Source organism: Oncorhynchus keta, chromosome 35 (genome assembly GCF_023373465.1).
Source record: "Oncorhynchus keta strain PuntledgeMale-10-30-2019 chromosome 35, Oket_V2, whole genome shotgun sequence".
Classification (NCBI taxonomy): Eukaryota; Metazoa; Chordata; class Actinopteri; order Salmoniformes; family Salmonidae; genus Oncorhynchus; species Oncorhynchus keta.
In genome coordinates this window covers 48,225,353-48,247,078 of record NC_068455.1, presented here as the reverse complement: position 1 = coordinate 48,247,078, position 21,726 = coordinate 48,225,353, and the positions used below count along the sequence as shown (strand labels likewise).

Genomic DNA, 21,726 nt, shown 5'->3' with positions numbered 1-21,726 from the left:
TTGAACGCAGTTTATCCCATCTTAAATTGTATCGATTATTTACGTTAATACCTAAAGTTGTATTTGGAAAGTTGTTTGAAATGTCTGGATCAAGTTTACAGGTAACTTACTTTGTAGTCATGTTGCGCGAGTTGGAACCGGTGTATTTTCAGAATCAAATGTGCCAAATAAATTGACATTTTGGGGAAATAATTGACCAAAGGACCATTTGTGATGTTTAATGGACTTATTGGACTGCCAATAGCAGAAGATCTTCAAAGGTAAGGGATGAATATGTTATTTCTGACTTTTGTGTTGTGCCTGGCAGGTTGAATTATGATTTTCATGTCTATGTTTGATGGGTGCTTTCCTCAGATATAGCATGGTTTGCTTTTGCCGTAAAGCCTTTTTGAAATCTGACACTGTGGCTATATTAACAAGAAGTTCATCTTTAAACCGGTGCATAACACTTGTATGATTTATGAATTATTCTGAGTATTTCTGTTTTTGAATTTTGCGCTCTGCCATTTCACTTGGTGTTGTCCAAATAACGCGTGAAGGGATCACTAAGAAGTTAAGGGAGTTACTCCATCGTATGGTGCTGTTTTTTTGTCTGCCTGCTTTTCCCACACGGATTTTCCCCATTTTTTTTCAGAGGTACAGGGTAATTTATCCCTCAACGGATTCCTATTCCTCCAAGCGGGTCACAAAATAAGCTCTCCCAGGGCGACGGACACCTGCTTCGTGGCCTTGTTGGCTTTGCTGAGCTTATGCCTTCCCTTTGTGACAGGTGAGATGGTGGCATCCCCCCTGGGGATCCCCATACCTCATGTATGCACTGCCTGGGTTTTAGAAACGCGGAGAGGGCAGTGGAGCGCCGTACTGGATGCCTGTTTTGTGGTGTTCTCAGAACGCCTGCGCCTGTCGTGATTGGAGGCCATGAGCGAGTTGGTCGGCCAGGCTCGGGCTCATGCTGAGGACGGGCACCCTCCCTCAGGAGTGGTGCGCCAGCGAGCTGTTAGTCCCTCTACTGGCACCAGTACCCCTCCCAGGAAGTATGGCCGGAGCCACCGCAAGAAGAGCCCTTCTTCTGCCAGTCCTGGATGGGGGCAGGAGTCGGACCGCTGGGACCACCTTGAAAGGAGTGCGCATGCCCTGCGTCAGGAGGTTAATAGCTTCAAAGGCAACAACAGCTGTTCCATGTTGGCCAGTGTTCGGCTGTTCCTGGGGGTCGATGCTGGCACTGTTCACCACCGTGAGCGGGGCCACCAGGCTGACAGGCCATCAGAAGCCGGCAGCGGGGCACTATTGCCCCAAGCGGCTCGAGAGGCTATGAGGAGCCTACTCACTCGGGTATCGACTACACTGGACATAAAACTTGATGACTCTCCATCTGTCCCCATCTCTACTGAGTTCTGCGATGCTTTGCAGGAAAGCTGGGCCTCTGCCAGGGGGCGCTTCAGACTCACAGCAGAGACTGGAGTTATGTTGCGGGCGCAGAGTCACTTGGCCTCTGGGAGTACCCGACAATGGACACCATGATAGTTGCCATGTTCCTCCCGAACCGGGAGATTATAGACCCCCAGAGTCTTTGATGGAGACTTGAAAGCCACATATGGGACCCTCTGCTCTCTGCTGCAGGCCTACCTACAGACTCTGTTGCCCCGGCTGCAGGAGGGCACAGAGGATCTCTTCCGGGAAGCGATGGAGGTGTATCGCCCGTTTTCCCTGCTCCAGAGGGATGTGGCCCGCGCCAACGGACGGGCCATGGTTACCGCCCAGCACCATCTCTGGTTGGCCCAGTCCCATCTGCCAGCTGCTCTCCAAAGTACATTTATCCCCCACCATCAACCCAGCGCTGACGTTTGGCCAAGGGATTGATGACATTCTGGAGCGGACCGATAAGATTTATAAAGACCGGGAGACCATGAGATGGTTCATGACGCCTCCTCATGCCGCCTTCTCAGGCCCCGGGTACCTCCGATTCGCTTTCGAGGGGACGGCTTACAAATTCATGTTTCTTCCCTTCGGCATCTCCTTGGCACCTCACACTTTCACAAAGTGCATGGATGCTGTCCTGGCACCTCTTACATCCCGAAGATTGTTGATCCTCAATTACCTGAATGATTGTCTGATTTGTGTCCAGACTACGACCCAGGTCCTGTCAGACAGAGACATGCTCCTGACCCACGTCGGCAGGCTGGGCATTACTGTAAACATCAAGAAGAATCGTCTGATGCCCACTGGTGGGAGGAGCATGCCTTCCCACCAGAAGGGTTCAGGCGATCTTATCTTACCTCGTCCACTTTCGGCAGGGACGGGTGGTATCCGCCCTGACCTGCCAACGAATGTTGGGCTTGCTGACGGCGGCCTCGTTGCTGAATCCCCTGGGCCTGCTCCATCTCCGGCCTCTTCAACAGTGGTTCAAATCCCACTGGCTGCACCCGAAGCGCCACCATGACAGCCAGCTACAGGTGACGGCACAGAGCCTCAGGGCATTATTGAGGTGGCGCTGACGCTCCTTTCTTCCAGGTGGGGGTGAAGATGCAGCACATCCTCAGCAGGTAGCTGGTCAGCACAGATGCTTCCCAGATCGGCTGGGGGGATGTGGTCAAGGGCACATCGGCCAGTGGCTGTTGGCTACCCCCTTGGAGCGGCAGACATCAATGCACTTGAGCTCCGAGCTGTACTGCTGGCCCTGCCGTCTTTCCTTCCACATCTGAAGGGAAGACATGTCCTGGTGAGAACGTACAACACCACAGTGGTGGCTTACATCAACCATCAGGGTGGACTGAGGTCCCACCGTCTCCATATTATGGCACAGGAGCTCCTTCTCTGGGCTCAGGGATGTCTAGCGTCTCTACACACAGTGCAGTGCACGTACCTGGCATCCTGAATGTGACAGCGGATAGATATGCTCTCGAGGGAAGGCTCGCCACCTTGGGACTGGAGACTACATCCTCAGGTGGTACAGCACCTGTGGGACAAGTTCAGGAGGGCACAGGTGGACCTGTTTGCCTCCCTGGGTGTTACGCACGCCTCTATGAAGAGGGAACGCAACACCCTGCTACAACTAAACTCTCCGTGAAGTGAAAAAGGTATGGACTGTAGGTGCAAGAAAGAATGACAACAGGCAGAATGTGGTACCGTTTACAAGGACTTTATTCCTTTACACGGTAATATGGGGAAAAGGGGCTGGATGGAACCAAAGCAAAGAAAGTAAATCTCAAAGCCCCCCCCTCTCCTATCTTACCTGCCTACCCACTACTTACCTAATTTAGCACCACCTGGTGCCCTAACCAATATACAAGGGGGTGGTCCGCCCAGGTCTTACCTAGTGTGCCTAGACAGCGAATATGCTATGGGTATATGTATGCCCGCGGGCCTCTTGCCTAAGCACTCCCTAGGTGCCTTCCCCTTCCCCCCTGGGAACAAATGAAACAGAATATTAAACCATTTTCACAAACAAACTAAGAAACAAAGGACATCAAATAAGCTCTATCTGACCAACAAACTCACAAAACATACCAACTCTCAACAATGAACTCCCAGCAAAATCAACCTCTATCAAAATCTCTCTAGCAAAATCTCTGCAATGACCTCCCAGCAAATCTCTCTAGCAAAATCTCTGCAATGACCTCCCAGCAAATCTCTCTAGCAAAATCTCTGCAATGACCTCCCAGCAAAACTCTCTAGCAAAATCTCTGCAATGACCTCCCAGCAAATCTCTCTAGCAAAATCTCTGCAATGACCTCCCAGCAAATCTCTCCCTCCTGAACAGAACACTGGCATTTATATAGCTTCAGAATGAATGGGTAATTGGAGACAGCTGCGTCTTGACGAGTGGGCGGGGTCAGCTCTCCAATTAGCCATGGAGTCGACCAATCAGCTGCTTGAGGGATTTCAGGAAGCCATTTCCTGAAATAAACACATGAAAATACACAACTACAACACATAAACTGGGGAATGTAACACTGGGCAATGCACACTGCCCCCTGTGGTACTCCATGTCGGAGTCACCAGGGCCTCTGGGCTTGGATGCACTGGCTCACAATTGGCCAGGGCTGGAGCTTTGCACATTCTGACCTTTTCCCCTGATCCAGGCTGTGCTGGACAGGACCAGGATGGTGGAGTGTGTGATCTGGTGGAGTGGGTATCTGTCCCTGAGACCCGGCCTGCTGTCTTAGGCCGGGGGAACTGTGGCATCTGAGACCGCACCACCTCAGTCTGTGGGCTTGGCCGCTGAACGGCACTAATGGTCCATGTTAGGACTACAGGCGGGCGTAATGAACACCATGCAGAGTGCAAGGGAACCAGCTACAACCGCGGCATACCAGTTGCACTGGTGGTTGCTCTGTTCTTGGTGCATAGGTATTGAGGTTGTGCCCGAGTCGTGCGGGGTAGAGTATGTCCTCCAATACCTGCAGTCTCGCTTGGATGAGGGCTTGGCTGCCTCTACACTGAGAGGGTATTTGGCAGCTATATCGGTCTGCCATGTGGGGTGGATGGACAGGCCAGTGGGGTACCATCCCTTGGTCTCCAGGTTTATGAAGGGGGTTCATCACCTGCATCCAGCTAGGACTTGCTCAATGGCGAGCTGGTATCTGGATGTGGTCTTGGCAGCTTTGGCAAAGCCGCCTTTCGAACCGTTGGAGTCTGCCTCCCTGAAATATCTCTCTATGAAGGTGGCTTTCTCGGTAGCGATTACTTCCATGAAGAGGGTGGGTGAGCTCCATGCTCTTTCGGTAAGTTCTGACTGCTACCGGATGGACCCCGGTGGGAGGAGTATATCTCTCTGCCCCAACCCTTCATTCCTCCCAAAGGTTCTGTCAGACAGTGATGTGAACATCCCTTTTATGCTGTCTGCTTACGACCCCCTGGCAGTGGCGGGGGCATTACTGAGAGGAGTGCCCCTCGCTGATATCTCTGCTGCGGCGTCGCCTTCCCTCCCGGGGACTGTGCCGAGACCCCCTTCCACATTGAAGGCCCCTGCGTCTCGATCCTGTGCTGGGACTTTGCCGCTGGTGACTAAATCTGGTACGGGTATACCAATATATTGGAGTGATCCAATATTGTGAAACATAATGAAGAGTACATATGTAACCACGGTTATGTGAGCTATATGGATCACTCCAATCCTCTACGGTGCTAGAGGCTCCTCAAAAAAAGATGTAGCGAACATGTGTCGTGGCCTATATATAGGGGCGGACCCCAGCCATGACACAGGTGTACACAGGAGTAAATCTGTAAAGTCAAGGGATAACATTTTTTGTTGGATACCTTAGCAACAAAAATACCATAATCTTCTAGAGCATCGGCTGACTTCTCCAGTTGTTCAATGAAGAGACCTATGGTTGTATTTACTTAAAATAAAAACAATTTATGGAATTATAGCCGGTGGGGTTAGAAGGTACCAACGTTAATAGTATACACAATTATAGTGTCATTAACTACATAAAACTACACTACCAATGGCAAACATACTGTAACGAAGTAGGGGAATAGCATGAGGTAACTAGCGGGCTGCAAACCCCAGATGCATGGGCAAATGAAGAATGCCCTAACCAGCAGCCACAACCTCAATTAGGGTATAATCCCCCTTTGGGGGTGTTAAGGCAACTATAAAGTATGGTTGTTATAATACTATTATAATGACTAATAATGACTTATTAGTATTGTAACAACCCATTCCTAGGTAAGGTCATTACGATTTCAGAGTGAACCACTGCTCCCTATTGGACTGGGAGACCCAGGTTTGAGACATGCAAAGGGTGTTGCACGGTCGCTGTTCAATAGGCTTATCAAGCCCCCCACATGTATACGCCTCTCCGAGGGCCTCAAGGGTGCCATACGACTCCTGACACCAATGTAACAAAAGGTGCCAGTGCAGGTATTAAAACCTCCCAGACACTTTGGGGAGATTGTAACGTGCCTACCTGGGCAAGGGTGTTTATCTGTATAGTATGGTCATTTTGTCACGAATCTTCAATTTTTTTTCAGTGTAATATGCCAACTGGCAAGTAGACAAGGCATCTTGGGGACTCGTATTTCTCTCACCTTCTAATGTCACTTACCTTGGTTTCCAAAGTATACAAAAAACATCTTTCCAGATTTCATGTTCTCATAAAAAAAATTGTCACCTGTGTGCTCAATGAGTTTATTTTTGTTCTTATTTTTTTCACACCAAATACAAACATAACCATACGAACAACAACTTTGCATACCCACTTAAAAAACGACTACATCTTCTCTGCCCAGACACGAATGCTTAAACCTCCATCCCTAGCGCCTGCATTATTGTATGCCACGTGGCCTTAAATTGAACCATGCTATTTCAATATTTTAATAATAAATCACTTCATTTTTCCATTGTGCTAATTAATTGATTTCCAAGTTTTTAGTGTACGCTTTTTCAAGAAGAGTGATGAGAAGAGAATCGTCCAGCTCGTTAGGTATCTCACTACACCCCCATATGCCATGTTTTGAAATATGCAGACAGACGGATTAAAAATACATTTACATGACAATACTTCTGACAGCCAACTTTCTACCTCCGCCTATAACTTTTGGACTTCATAGCATTCCCAGAAAGCATGGATTATTGAATGATTGTTACTTTTACAATTTAGACATGAATCTACCATTGTGCTGAAGAATGTGAATTTTGTCTCTTGTATAATCAATTCTACAGTTTATACTGGATTAAGTTTACATTTTCGTTAACTGTAACTTCATTAATTATGCTCCAACTTTCGCTCAATCTTGTGCTTAAGTCTTGGTTCCAATAGTTTATTATTTTTTTCTCAGAGATTTTCAGTTGGAAATGCTCTCTGCAAGGTTTTGTATATCTTACCTATCATATGAACATCTCTTTCTCACTCAAATAAGATTCCCTCAAGGTTGCTCTGATGTCCAAAATATTTTAAATAAAAAAAGTTGCGATATGTAACTTTTAAGTTAAGAAACTATCTAAATGTTTCAGTCCAAAATTACCTTTTAATTCTGCCAAGGAAATACATGTATTGTCATGCCCTAGCCATAGAGGGGCTTTTATTCTCAATTTTGGTTAGGCCATGGTGTGACTAGGGCATTCTATGTTCATTTTCTATGTTTTGGATTTCTGTGTTGTTTGGCCGGGTGTGGTTCTCAATCAGAGGCTGCTGTCTATCGTTGTCTCTGATTGAGAACCATACATAGGTAGCCTTTTCCCACCTGTGTGGTGTGGGTAGTTATTGTCTGTTTAGTGTGGTTCGCACCTGACGGAGCGGTTTCGGTTGGTCCGTTGTTGTTTTGGTTATTCAGTGTTCAGTTAAATAAAAATGACAAAAACGTACCACTCTGCACCTTGGTCCTCACCTTCTTCCACCAACGGCCATGACATGTATTTCCTGTTAACAAGTCATTTACGTTTTCTATTACTTTAGTTTTCCCATGTGGAACAATTGTCAGTGAATTCTGAAAAGCTATCCAAGGATTGTTGTACAAGGTTGTGATTTTAGGGAGTGATAGTGATTCTTGTTGAATTTTCTTCCATATTGTTATAGTGTTCTTAACTATGAAGTTAATGTTCTTTGCTTTATCCTTTGAAAATAGACACATAAAAAGATTATAGGGATGAGCATGCACATCTTCAAGTTAATCCTCTTTAGTTCATTTAACTGTATGTCGCAAGTAAAAGCCTTGGGTAGTGAATTGATTCAATTCCAAGTGTGGAAGGTTAAAACCACTCAGACTTGTCTTCAATTGGGTAATTGCTATTATTGAAAATGAATACAGAAATTTGGGGAGCCATGCCATTCTAAAGAGGTTTATTCTGCCTGCAAGATTTATGGAAAGATTATTCCATTTAATTAGATCTGCTTTCATATTGTTGACTAATGGAACAAAGTTATCTTTATATATTTGTTTGTTTTCACTTATCTTAAGTATTTAAATAGTTTGTGGTCCACTTAAAGAATTGCTGTAGATCGTGAGCTATTCTTTTTCTTATTGCCATTATTTCATTTTCTCCCACGTAAGTTTTATATCCTGAGATTTTTGAGCATTCTGAAAATATTTTTAGAAAAGGGGGCATTGAGTTTTCAATATTGGTCAGGTATATCAGGAGATCATCTGGAAATAATTTTAGTTTATATTCATGTTTACCGATACCTGTTACGTTTGGGTCCTGTCTAATTATTTCTGCAAGCGGTTCAATTGCCAGTGCAAACAGGAGAGGAGACATCCCTGTCTTTTGCCCCTTTCTAAAACAATTTAATCAGACAATGTATTATTTGTGTATATTTTTGCTTTAGGGCATTTATAAAATATAGTTTATTTCAGCTGGAAAGTTAAAAGCTTCCAAAGTTTTGAATAGAAAAGGCCATTGAAGATGGTCGAAAGCTTTTTCAGCATCAACAGCCATTATTGATAAATCTATATCTTGTTTTTGTGCATATTGTATTAAACTGAAACATGTTCTTGTATTTGTTTGTAATTGTCTTTCTGAAGTGGTGCATTGCTCAACTTTTTGTGCACAGCAAACATATAAAGACACATGAACCATGCCATGGTGGATGAGGGGCCCACCATATGTCGCCTGGGCCCTATGTCCCCTCAGTACCCACTGAACCGCTTTCAATCCAAATTGGCACAAATGCTTATTGTCCAAATCATTTGTATTTTAACCAAATTTGGCCTTGTTTGGGGATGAAGATCATTAGAATACTACCCAGTGTGCTTTGCAAATCATTTTTACATTACATTGTTCATTTAGCAGATGCTTTTATCACACCCTTGTGCCATCACACTTCTGATTCCAATGTAGTAAATAGGGATGCAGGGTTGGAGAGTAACGGATTAGATGTAATTTGCTACATGTAACTGATTACAAAAAAAATAACTGTCATCTATTGTTACCAGCAAAAATATTGTAATCAGATTACAGACACTTTTGGAAACTAGATAATGAATTATAGGATTACATTTAATGTCAGAAAGGAGGTTCTCTCAACAACATTAAAATCAGCATTGAAAAAAGCCCATGTTTAAGTTCGTTCTGCCTGAGCGAGTCTGACTACAAGTCAGAGACCACTATGACACACAAAATGCATTTGATGGATCGCAGGAAAAAAGCAGGAATAGGCTTTTGTAGGCTACAGCCCAAGCTATGTCTTCCAATGGTGCAACTGCTGTCGGCATCCAAAGATTATACATTCAACTTGAATAAACGCTTGGAGGTAAGAATGACAGCAGTGGTGTAGCCGATAAGAATTTAATTTATTGTGAATATCTACGTAGCGCAATGATGTGATTCACACTGCTGCTCTCTCGTTTGGTGTTACAGATTGTGGTTGTTGTGGATGGATGTTCACAAATGTATAGGTCTATTCGTGCTGATTAAAAAAATATGTTCATAGGCCTAATGGACACATGCTCAAACTTGCACATGTTTTATAGACTTAAACAGCTGCAAATTAAGTGTCATCAACAAAAATGTAAACAATAGTAGGCCTATAGCAAATTCAGCATATGGCATTCATTTTTCCCCTAAAAATAGTACTTTTCGGTAGGGCTCAAAGGCATTCCATGAGAGCAGCATTTATTTTTCAACTCGAAGCAATGAGCTCAATCAGTCCTCCATGACAACAAAATCATAAACAACAGAGTAGACTAATAAGTCTTTCGTTTTTGGGTTATGCTCAGGTAAAACAATATGGCTAATCTATATTCCCAGATAGTGGCAGGTAGCATAGCAGTTGGAGCGTTGGGCAAGTAACAAAAAGGTCGCTGGCTTGAATACCCAAGAATAATATTGTGCCCTTGAGAAAGGCACTTTTATTTTTAGTTAACTAGACAAGGCAGTTAAGAACAAATTCTTATTTACAGTGACTGCCTACCCCAGCCAAACCCTAACCAGGACAGCGCTGGGCCAATTGTATGCCGCCCTATGGGGCTCCCAATCACGGCCGGTTGTGATATACAGCCCAGGATCAAACCAGGGTCTGTAGTGACGCCTCTAGCACTGAGATGCAGTGCCTTAGACCGCTGTGCCACTTGGGAGCACTTAATTTCTCCATGGTTTCCATTGATAATGGCAGACCATGGTTGTGATCCCACTCTCCAAGGGTGTCTCAATTAATACGTACTTGTACATAAGACAAATATAAGCACCCACCTAATTTTTTTATTTATTATTATATTTCCAAGTCCTATTCTTAAAGATCAAGGGGTATTAAATTAATTGGAATGGTTGGAAATCTGACTTTTGTTTTTAATGTAAAGATACAGCCTAATAGTATTATTATCTGTATTAAAGGAAAAGGTATGGGTATGAAGAAGCCTATAACCCATAAAGTAAAATGCAATATTCATTTATGGCCAGCTATGTAAAAAAAACGATTTATCCTGTCTTCTTTTAATGCCTCTTAGGGGGGAAATAATCTAAAAGTAACTGAAAGTAATCAGATTACGTTACTGAGTTTGGGTAATCCAAAAGTTACGTTACTGATTACAGGTAACTAGTAACTGCAATGGATTATGTTTAGAAAGTAACCTACCCAACCCTGATAGGAGGCCACAAAATTGTGAGCTGCTATTTAAAAAAAATTGAAAATGTGTAACTTATTACAAAATACATTGCATGGTAGTTCAGGCCAGTGAAATACAAATGACAAAATACTCTAAAGTAATTTAAATACGTATTTCAAAAACTAAGGGAACATAGAGCTGAGGGAATATAGGTCCCAGGCAGCATAGGGCCAAGGCAACATAGGGCTGAGGAAACAGATATAAGCTGCATTCCAAACACGTAAAACAAACACTCCCCCCCGGCCCTCAAATTAAGTGGACACTTTTGATGACATATGATGAATTGACACTTGCAGGGCAAGGGGCGAGGGAAGAATGAATACATTTTAAATGGACTGACCTTGCCTGGAAATTCATCGCTCGTTCATCCTATGGTTGTGTTTCCAGTCATCATGGAACCACCGGTAGTTGTTGTGTGTGCATTAAATGCACGAGTCAATTATGAATGCATTTCACATCTTGGCTAGAAGACAACACATGGGCAGACATCGAAGACTAGCCATCCGACGATATCACAGTCTAAATAGAAAATTACAAGGTGTAAGTGGAAAGTTGTATATGTTAGCTAACGCTTCCAAAAGCTAACCAAACAAAAACATCATTACCTTTACGTTACATGTTTGTGCCATCATGTGCATTAGTAGCACAATTTCTAAATGATTGACATTAGTCTTTACTTACACTTTTTTATTTTCTTTATTAGACAAGTCAGTTTAGAACAAATTCTTATTTTCAATGACAGCCAAGGAACAATGGGTTAACTGCCTTGTTCAGGGGCAGAACGACAGATTTGTACCTTGTCAGCTCGGGGATTCAAACTTGCAACCTTTCGGTTACTAGCCCAACGCTCTAAACACTAGGCTACCCTGCCACCCCACTTACATGTTGACGTCTCCATATTGATGTTGGTTTTAAGTTTTCACTGACTTTTCCCTGCAAGTGTATTGAATTATGGGATGTTTCAGGCCCCGGAGTGAACAGAATTGTACACAAAATGAGAATTGATAAAATAATTAGGCCTGAGGGGCTTACACAGAACCCAAATCGGCTGCGTGCATGCGGCATCGTGCATACATTTATTTTGTCCCCCTACACCAAACGCAGTCCCGCCATGCAGGTTAAAATATTAAAACAAACTCTGAACCAATGACATTAATTTGGGGACAGGTTGAAAAGCATAAAATAGCTAATTTGTCCTATAGCTTGCAGTTGCTTGCAGTTGCTAGCTAATTTGTCCTGGGATATAAACATTGAGGTGTTATTTTACCTGAAATGCACAAGGTCCTCTACTCCGACAATTAATCCACACATAAAACTGTAAACCGAATTGTTTCTAGTCATCTCTCCTCTTTCCAAGCTTTTTCATCTTTGAACTTATATGGTGATTGGCATCTACACTTTCATAGTATTAACACAATGACCAGCAACACAGTCCGTTTTTCAATCACCCACGTGGGTATAACCAATGAGGAGATGGCATGTGGGTACCTGCTTCAATAAACAAATGAGGAGATGGGAGAGGCAGGAGAGATTTCTACATTTATTTTGCAGTCAGGGTATAACGTTGCCAACTTCCATTGCTTGGCTAATTGTTTGAAACGCAGCCACGGTCCCGTGGATGAAGGCCCGAGCCTAACATATAGCTCAAGCAACTGACACAATCTAGTAGCGATAACTTGAATATTTTTGACATAATTAAAAAAGTAATTTGTTATTGCTAACATTGCTAACTAACCAGGCAAGGGACATTTAAATGCAATGCCTTGATAAGGGCACTCTAGTAAATTGCAGAAAGATGAAATATAACTAGCTATTCGACAACTTACACTACCTGGTAACGAGCTGTATTTTTAATTGCTTTTGGTGATTATGTAGTTAAACTACCCACATGAGAGAGGGATGCAATTTTTATGTTGCTGTTTTTCTTCATGAGTCCCAATTAACTATTCAATCAGAGTGATGGATTTTGAAATTGAAAAAAGAGGGCTGAAATAAGAGGGCTGCACCTTTAGAACTGACATCATTGCAAACCAATTAAAAAAATAAAGATTCTGGAGGCTGGGCACCACACTGACCAATGATGAAGTAGTGGGTGGAGAGAGAATTATTAGAAGGGGTTTTCGACTGAAATTGGACACCATTTTGGTTCTAGGTGAATCATTTCAACGCAGAATGTGATCAAAAGGGAGCCAAGATGGCGTTGGAAGGGAGCCAGTGCACGGTTATTGGTCAAGAGGCGGCCCCTAAACTGCAACGTCGCTTGGTCGTCACTAGTTACCACAGCCACCAAGTCTTAAACCCCGCCCATTTATACAATTTATCTTCCTAAAATTTTATTTTAAACCTGACCTTAAACATAACCTTAACGACATTGCTAACACTATGCCTAAACCTAACCTTCTCATTTTTGTTTTCATTAATTTTGACGATATTGCCAATTTTGACTTTGTGGGTGGGGTAACTAGTGACAACCGCTACTCTCAGCTGCCCGCTCCCTGCATCACGCCCCCTTTTCTCCCTCTTAGTTATTTTTCTTTTGCACGGGGGAGCTGCTGTGCGGAGATTGGGGGTGTCCCCTGGAGTGTTTTCTTGTTTGTCTTCAGTTTTATACCTAGCTGTAAAGTCATCCATGGTAGAAAGTTGCACACATGCTATCGCTAACCATTCGTTTTAGTTAGGGCAGTTGATTTGATGCGCTCGAGCTATTGTTTTTCAGTGGACGTTTATGTAGGTTTTTTTTTACATCAAAAGTTTGACCTTTTTATTATTTTAGAATTAAATATTAGATATGCTTATTTAAGTCGTCGATGTTAGATTTATCAGTTCGCTATGTTTTTGACAGATAATCAGGTCAGCCTCAGTGATTTCACGTCTGTAACTGACTCAAGTGATGAACCGATTCGAGCTGCGGTTCCTCCGTCTGTGGAGCTCGGACTCACCATTGTGTATACCATCCTATATTCCCTGCTTTTTGTGTTTGTTTACTTGCAACTTTGGCTCATTTTGCGTTATGGACACAAGCGCTTCAGCTACCAGAGTGTCTTTCTTTTTCTCTGTTTGCTGTGGTCAGCGCTAAGGACTACATTATTTTCATTCTACTTCAAGAACGTTGTCCAAGCGAACCAGTTGCAGCATTTCCCTTACTGGCTTTTGTACTGTTTTCCAGTATGCCTTCAATTTTTCACTCTGTGTCTGCTCAATCTTTATTTTGCACAGGTAAGTAAAGTGCATGTTCTATATTGATACATGTGATTTCAGATGTTGCGAAGACATGATTTTCATGTTGCCTGTCACTGTCAAAAGTAATCAAAAGTAAATCAACTAAACGTGATTATCATTTTTTTTGGACATGTCGTTTCATGCTTTATTTATGAGTGAAGATGTCTGTTGACAGTATGCATATAATGGCAATTAATCCATTAGCCTTGGATGGTGCAGACATGTCTTGTTGTGCCTTAACTCTTAAAGAGGACTATATTGATTCAGTGATATAGAAATGCTCAGATTAATAGCTTTGACAAACAACTCCTTCTATTGTCCTGATAATGTCACTTTATCACGAATCCCGTCCTGGCTGTTTTCTTATATTTCTGCAAAAGTGAACAACAATATCTTCCAGCCCAGTCAGTGCTGTTGTTGACAACAGCAAATGCCCAGTATCTGATCTTCTCTTGAGACGGTCATGTATGTTTCTGGGGCAAGAACAGAAGCTCAAAGCTGGGGGTGACAGTCACCAGCACCCCCAAGACCCACTGTGCTCTCAGCCTCTCACAACCTGATTAGGTCTCCTGGGACCCCATTAGGTACATTATTGCCTCACACTTCTTCACCTTCTCTGGGACACTTGTCAGAATCAGAAACACATTTTATATAGTGAGGCAGATTTGGAAGGAATTGTGCATTTGGTAATAAAAACACCAGATTTCATACATAGTATGGCCCCCCTGTAATAATTTACAGAGATTTCACAATGTCACGTGAGTCTTAAGTGAAAACTGTGTGTTAATCTGGTAGATGTTTGCTTTATCCAAATGAAGTCTTCATTAGATTTCAAATCTAGACCAGGTAGGCTAGCCCAGGGTTTTCTCAAATGTTTTCATTCGGGGCCCCCCTTTGCAATCTTACGCCACATCTATTTCTATGAGCACAAGCACTGTTCATGAAGCAAACTGTTTGCTGTTAACTGTAATTTTGCAGGTTTAATGCGTATTTCCAGCAATCCTATAATTTTCTTCATGGGTGCAAAGAAAATGTAGCAGTTTTAAAGCAAACTTTCTTGTGGTGCTATAAATTATGCAATGTCTAGTGTATATTCATGTGATATTTGAGTGACAAAAAAATTGAAACAATATCTATGGGCTAATAAACCGAAATAAAAAAACGTTAGCTGACATGGGCTAGTTGATCTGGACCTTTCTGAAAAGTTTTCAATAGCTCTCTAAGGTATGCAATGACTAACATCACAAGAGCAACTGATGATGTACTTCCCAATTTCAAAATTGCACTTGTGCATTCTACTATTAGAACTTTCAAGAGTAGGTTTAAAGCCGGACTGAGTATGTAGTATGCATACTACATACTTAAACTACATACTAGTTACTCATCGTCGCATACTGATTAGAAGGTACTGTTTTGTAAAAGGTATGCCACGGTCGCAACGCAGTAGCTGAGTATGTGGGGCGGGGCCGAGTGCGGGTGGACTTTTCGAAATTCAACAGACATGCATCGCATTAACCAGCCTGATAATAGCTAATTTCCAATATGAGGAATTTCTCTAAACTGAATAGAATAGGAATAGAGTTGTAGGCCGACTCAGGCTGCCTTTAACCTCTAGGGTATGTGGGACGCTACCTGGACAACATTTAGTGAGATTGCAGGGCGCCAAATTCAAATACAGAAATACTCATTATAAAAATTCAGAAAAGATAAAACTAATTTACATAGCTTTAAAGATTAACTTCTTGTGAATCCAACCACTGTGTCAGATTTCAAAAATGCTTTACCGCGAAAGCATACCTTACGATTATTTGAGAACATAGCCCAGCAGACAAATCATTACAAACAGTAACCAGCCAAGTAGAAGAGTTACACAAGTCAGAAATAGAGATCAAATGAATCACTTACCTTTGATCTTCATATGTTTGCACTCAGAAGACGTTCAATAAATGTTCCTTTTGTTCAATAAAGTCTCTCTTTATATCAGAAAACCTCAGTTTTGTTTGCGCGTTTTCTTCAGTAATCCACAGGCACACGCAGTCACATCAGGCAGACAAAAAAAATCCAAATTGTATCAGTAAAGTTCATAGAAACATGTCAAACGATGTTTATATTCAATCCTCAGGTTGTTTTTAGCCTAAATAATTGATCATATTTCAACCGGACAATAACGCTGTCAAAATAAAAGGTAAACAAGAAAGGCACTTTCTCGGTCGCGCACATGAAAAGCTCTGTGACACGGCAGGGTCCACTCATTCAGACTGCTCTTACTCCTTCATTTTTCAGAACACAAGCCTGAAACAGTGTCTAAAGACTGTTGTTAACATCTAGTGGAAGGCATAGGAACTGCAATTTGAGTCCTAAGTCAATGGATACTGTAATGGCAATGAATAGAAAAATAAATAAATGAAAATCCTACTTCCTGAATGGATTTGTCTCAGGTTTTCACCTGCCAAATCAGTTCTGTTATACTCACAGATATTATTTTAATAGTTTTAGGAACTTTAGTGTTTTCCCTCCAAATATACTTAATAATGCATAATTATATGCATATCCTATCTTCTGGGCCTGAGTAGAAGGCAGTTTAATTTGGGCATGCTTTTCAGCCAAAATTCCAAATGCTGCCCCTTACCCTAGAGAAGTTAAAAGCTGCCTATAACCAGCCCATCACATTCGAACTATACCGTAGTAGACCATATTTACATGATAATGCCTGAGATGCCAGTTTTAGTCTATATATTAGCATAGGTCTTGTTAAGCACAATGGCTGACAAACCGTACCAATATATCTTCCATACACCGGGCTTCGAGGGCGTTATCACTCTTATACAATGGGTTACCAACATATTCAAATAATGATTAGCATATTTTAATTAAAAACATTATTTAGATAAATGTATTCATACTATTTCATCCTTCCACAAGATACGGTTCCGACACAAATCTAGTGTTGCTACCCAAGCTGGCTGGTCATTCTATCGGTTCGATTGCCAGAGACGCGACCCAGTCGTTCAGTTTTTTTGTTCTCCATCTTTGGACGCGACCCAGTCGTTCGTTCTCAATGTTCCATTGCCATACTGGCTGGCAACGTTCTTATCCCTTGCGTGCTAGTTAGTCAAGTACGTCTAACTTTCAGTCACGTCAAACAGTGCAGCCAGAATAACAACAGTAGCTGCATTTGCATTTGTTCAAGCTGTTTTCCAGTCACAATCATTTGGATACATCCATAACAATGACCTAATGATGCGCGATTTCACCTGGCATAGAAAATGTGTTCTCTTGTCAGGACATGGTTGTTCAGAGGAGCTAGCCAACAACACAGCTAACACAATCACTTCAAACTGAAGCTGGAAAGACTGCAAACTAGCTGCAATTTGTTTAGTTTGACCTTTTTTCAATTGGCATTTATTTGTATATATTCATAAAAATTATGCCAGGTGATTCATGATTTCTACTGGCTGAGAAACTCTGCCTGCCTGTCTGTCACGTCCTGACACGTTGATTACTATTGGACAGCTGGAGATTGAATTTGAATATTGAAACAATGTTGCAAATGTCGGAGAGACAGACGGCAAGGTTTATACAGATCAAGTTTATAAATTGCCTGGCTGGGCTGCTGAGACAGTAGATTGCGCAGTCAGATGGAACAGAGTAAATAGGAATTTTAACGTCATAGATTTAGCCGGTGGTAAACTTGTGGGATATACACTGGCTGGAATGCAGTTTTAACCAATCAACATTCAGGATTAGAACCACCTGTTGTGTAAAGCCTATATATCCTATTTAAATAAGACATAAACTGATCATTTGGTTCCGTTTCATCATATGTATTAGTGAAAGCAAAGTGCTGTTAGATTAAATCGATCTATCTAATAGCCTAGTACACAGACCAAAACTTTTCAAATGTTCAAATCAAAAGGCTATTGCACAGAAAAATATGGACGGTCAGGTGCATCGCAAATTTAGAACCGCTGGACAGCAACATAATAAAATAAAGCACTGATCATTGTGAACGAGATCAGAATGCTAAGGCTTGATCCATAAGTTCAATAATTAAGTAGGTAGTCCAGCCTACAAAACTAAAACAATCCATATGTTCAAAGTAAAAGGACTGATTAACATGACATCAGTAACCCAGCCCCATCCGGAGTCCCTGGTGCGACACATTCAGAAATCAAAAGGGGGTTTAGTATTTTGTTTAAAAGCTCTGACGAAGACCAAGAGAAAAATAAACACTTTTCAGTGAGAAAACAGAAATCTACTTTGGGTAAAAATAAATACAGCATTTTACTTATTTTTTCAAAGATATAGTCTATGATGCAATACTTGTGAATGTTTATAAGGAGAACAAAAACTACTTAGCCTACAATAGAACACCACCGCAGAAGCTTCGGGCATCTTCCCAATTAAGTAGCCTAGTTCTGTTGTTGGCTACTTGAGGAGAACTAGGGCCTATCACTCGCAGCCCACCTCTTCCAATGCATTGTGTAAAATTGTGCATCGGATTCTACTAGATCAAGAGCCAAAATAAGTATAACATCCTGCCATTTAAACCATACTTGATTTCTGAAATATCGCATACTTTTAAACATTCTATTTACGCATGCTGAGAATGCTTCATGGGCAATTGCGTTGTTTCCCGCTATTCATTGATTTTGGTAGCGCATCCCCATATCTAATTGACCAGCTGCTGTCAAAGCTGAAATTAGTATGGCATCTAAAGGATACCCAATTTTCTAAATGTCGCAGACTAATAAACTTTTTTTTTTTCATTCTCAAACGGCCTACTATTTAGAACGAAAATATGGATATTCCGGCACGGCCAGGGTGTTGCACTCTAATCACAATAATAAAAAATTAATAATTGAATAGTACTTTTCAATACAAGTAACAAAGTTCTTCACATCATAAAATAAAAGTACTACTGTCCAATCAGTGTAAAATATTATTTATTTTTTTCAATACATTTTTGGGGCTGCTAAAATGCTTTGTGTTAACTTAAATGACTAAATCACAATATAAAGTATGTAGAAACAATAATTAATAAAAATGTGTAATACTCTTTGAGGACTAACAATCACCAAAATTAAAGCTAGACCTGGAGAATTGAAAACAATGAATTTAGCAGTATTCATGTTGTTATGTTTTTGCAAAGAACATAGCATTAGCTACGGTAAAATGCATAGAATTGTAGAAGCTAACTTTAAATATGGCAAAATCTTCTTGAATTTTACCAAATTTGTGACCGAGCGGCTCTAATTGGTCTTATGTAGCAAAATTTGAAATTCTTTAAAAACATTTTTTTACATTGGATTAAAGTAGAGCCACAATGGTATATCATACTCTACAGTTGAGGAACAATGGGAAAGTAATTTTGCTTTGAAAGTTGATAAACATGTAAGAGAAAATGCGCTTTGAATGTTTTGGTACTACTACTGGAGAGCCCCTCTACACCCATTCAGTATCGTTCACACACTCTTAAGCTTTAGCCCCAACCATCTCTTTAAGGGTTGATCCGAGCGTTCTGTACTAAAAGCAGTCAAGCACCCCTGTAAAGACCTTTTATTATACACAGTTTCAAAATAGCTATAGATAACATATGTGTCTTTTGTGGTTGTGACCCAGAGACTCTTGACCATTTATTTTGGGACTGTTCTTATGTCAAGATTTTCGAGTGAATTAGAAGATTTATTTTAAAATAAACTTAAATTAATGTTAATTTGAATGACAGATATTCTGTTTTATTTTTATCCTAATTTTATGGACACGGATTTAACTTTCATTGTTAATTTGTTTATTTTTCATGGCAGATTCTTTATCCATAAAATGAAGTGGGCGGAGAACAAACTCCTATTCACATTGTTTAGGGTAATTTCAAAATCATATTTCAATTCTATCAGTAAGTGTAAAAACAAAAAAACAATGCTTTCCATACTTTTTCAATTTGTCAAAAAGTTAACTATATGAAATACCCCCACTGTTAGGTTTATGTACTCTTGTTTGTATATTTCCGTTTATTTTTATTTTTGTTAATAATAATAATAAAAAAATATATATATACAGTCAAGCACCCAAGCTAACTTTCTATCTACTTCCAGACACAATTGAGAGAACAGCTCACTGAACATTACTCACCCTAGCAGAGCTGGTTAAGCTGTTATGTTTTCCAGAGCTTTGGTGACTGCAACTGTGGTGTTCGTAAATTCAGAGCATTTCGCTCTCGGAGCGTTCAGAGAGCACACTGGATGCTCTGGCCGAGGAGTAGGGTTGATCCGAACGTTCTGACCTCACAACTGCAGTCAAGCACCCAAGCTAACTGGCTAACTTTGGCTAGCTTGCAAGCTACTTCCAGACACATAAGTATTGTGTGTTGAGCATTCATAAATTAATCAGTTATTCTGCGCTCTGGCACACTCAGACGAGTGTCTTTTGTTAAGACCGGTAGCTAGCTAGCTAACAGTACACTTTAAATGAAAATGAAAAGACGATGTCAACATTAGAAATGTGTTATGTCTGAAAATGTATCTAGCTAGACTATCTTACCCGTGGTCTGAAATCGGAGTAGATAGCCAGAGTGAATTTACCAGCTAGTACGTCTATCAACAGTTGTTGCAGTGACATTCTATTGAAATGGATACTTGCATATTGGAGTCTTATGTTAAGACATGTGGCTAGCTTAACAATGAACCATAATCCCAACTCATCACGTTACTACCCTGCATGAATCTGCAGGTAGCTAACCAACCAGGTTAAATGTTAGCTAGCTAACATTAGGCTATAACTAGTCAAGCAAATGGCTCTGAGAAATTAATAATATGATCATACAGGTAACGTTATCTAGCGAGTCAGTTAGCTAACTTTACACTTGAAATAAAACCACTTTCTGTTAAAATTAGAAATGTCTAATATCTGAAAGTCTAGCTAAACTATCTTACCCATATACATCATGGATGGATGTGCTTCCTGTCGGATCCATGGTTGCCCTTAGCTTAAAGATGTTATCTGGAGACAAGGTGTTTTCTCCATCTCCTTAGCTATCATACTCGAATTCCACTGATTTCAAAACTCTGTCCTCCAGGAAGTGGAGAGCATACACGTAACGTTAGCTAGCGAGCCATCCAGCTAATGTTAGCTAGCTAACAGTACACTTTAACTTGACATTCGGCGTATGCAGTTATACTACAGAATTATTTTTTTTAAAGCCGCGTTAGACAGGATTACCTAGACATACTGACCATCTTAAATAGACAGAAGCGTGCGGTATGGCAGACCAATCCAAACTCCTCTCTCGGCATGTCCAGCCCACCCATTATCTCAGCCAATCCTGGCTGGCGGGAAGTTTGCTGACTTTTTCTGTGGCTAAACCAACTAGGCTCGTAATTTAACAATTTACAGATGGCATACAAGTTTGTTATTAAGGCACATGACCATGTTCGAAAAGGCATTTCTGCCAAAAAACACATTTTGATGATTTTTTTTTTTTTTACTTTCAAATGGCTCTCCTGTGAAGTAGCGACCCTCAACATACTCCTAGTTTCCTGAAACGGGCCACATTTGCTTTAAAATGGCCAAAAATGGCTCTCAGCTTTTTAGAATTGTATGAAATTGGCTTAAAAATGCTAACATTATTTTTACTCTGCCTCCAATTTGGCTCACCGTCAGTGCTTATTGCCACTCCCCCAGCCACACCCACCACCTAAGCCCTTTTTTTCATTAGAAAAAACCCTGGTACTAACAGAAAAAAACAATATAAAAAAATTCATATTAAATTAAACATTAAAAATTTACCTTTACAGCATCGTAATATAAAACTCTGTCTTCAACAAGGATATAAAAAGAGGGACTGAATCTGCAAGCCTGCTCTCCTCTGGTCATCAGTGCCCTGCCAAAGGATCGCAGGCTGCGTCCTTTTTAAAAAGATCTGAGATATAGGAAGAGCCTAAACTGAGCCTAGCCTTAAAC

The 21,726-nt window shown here is 41.2% G+C and overlaps 1 pseudogene; it reads left to right on the top strand.

Annotated features, from left to right (window-relative positions):
* Positions 1–13,036: 13,036 nt before the first annotated feature.
* LOC118368577 (G protein-coupled receptor 137Ba-like) overlaps positions 13,037–21,726 on the top strand; it is a 72,195-nt pseudogene continuing 63,505 nt past the window's right edge.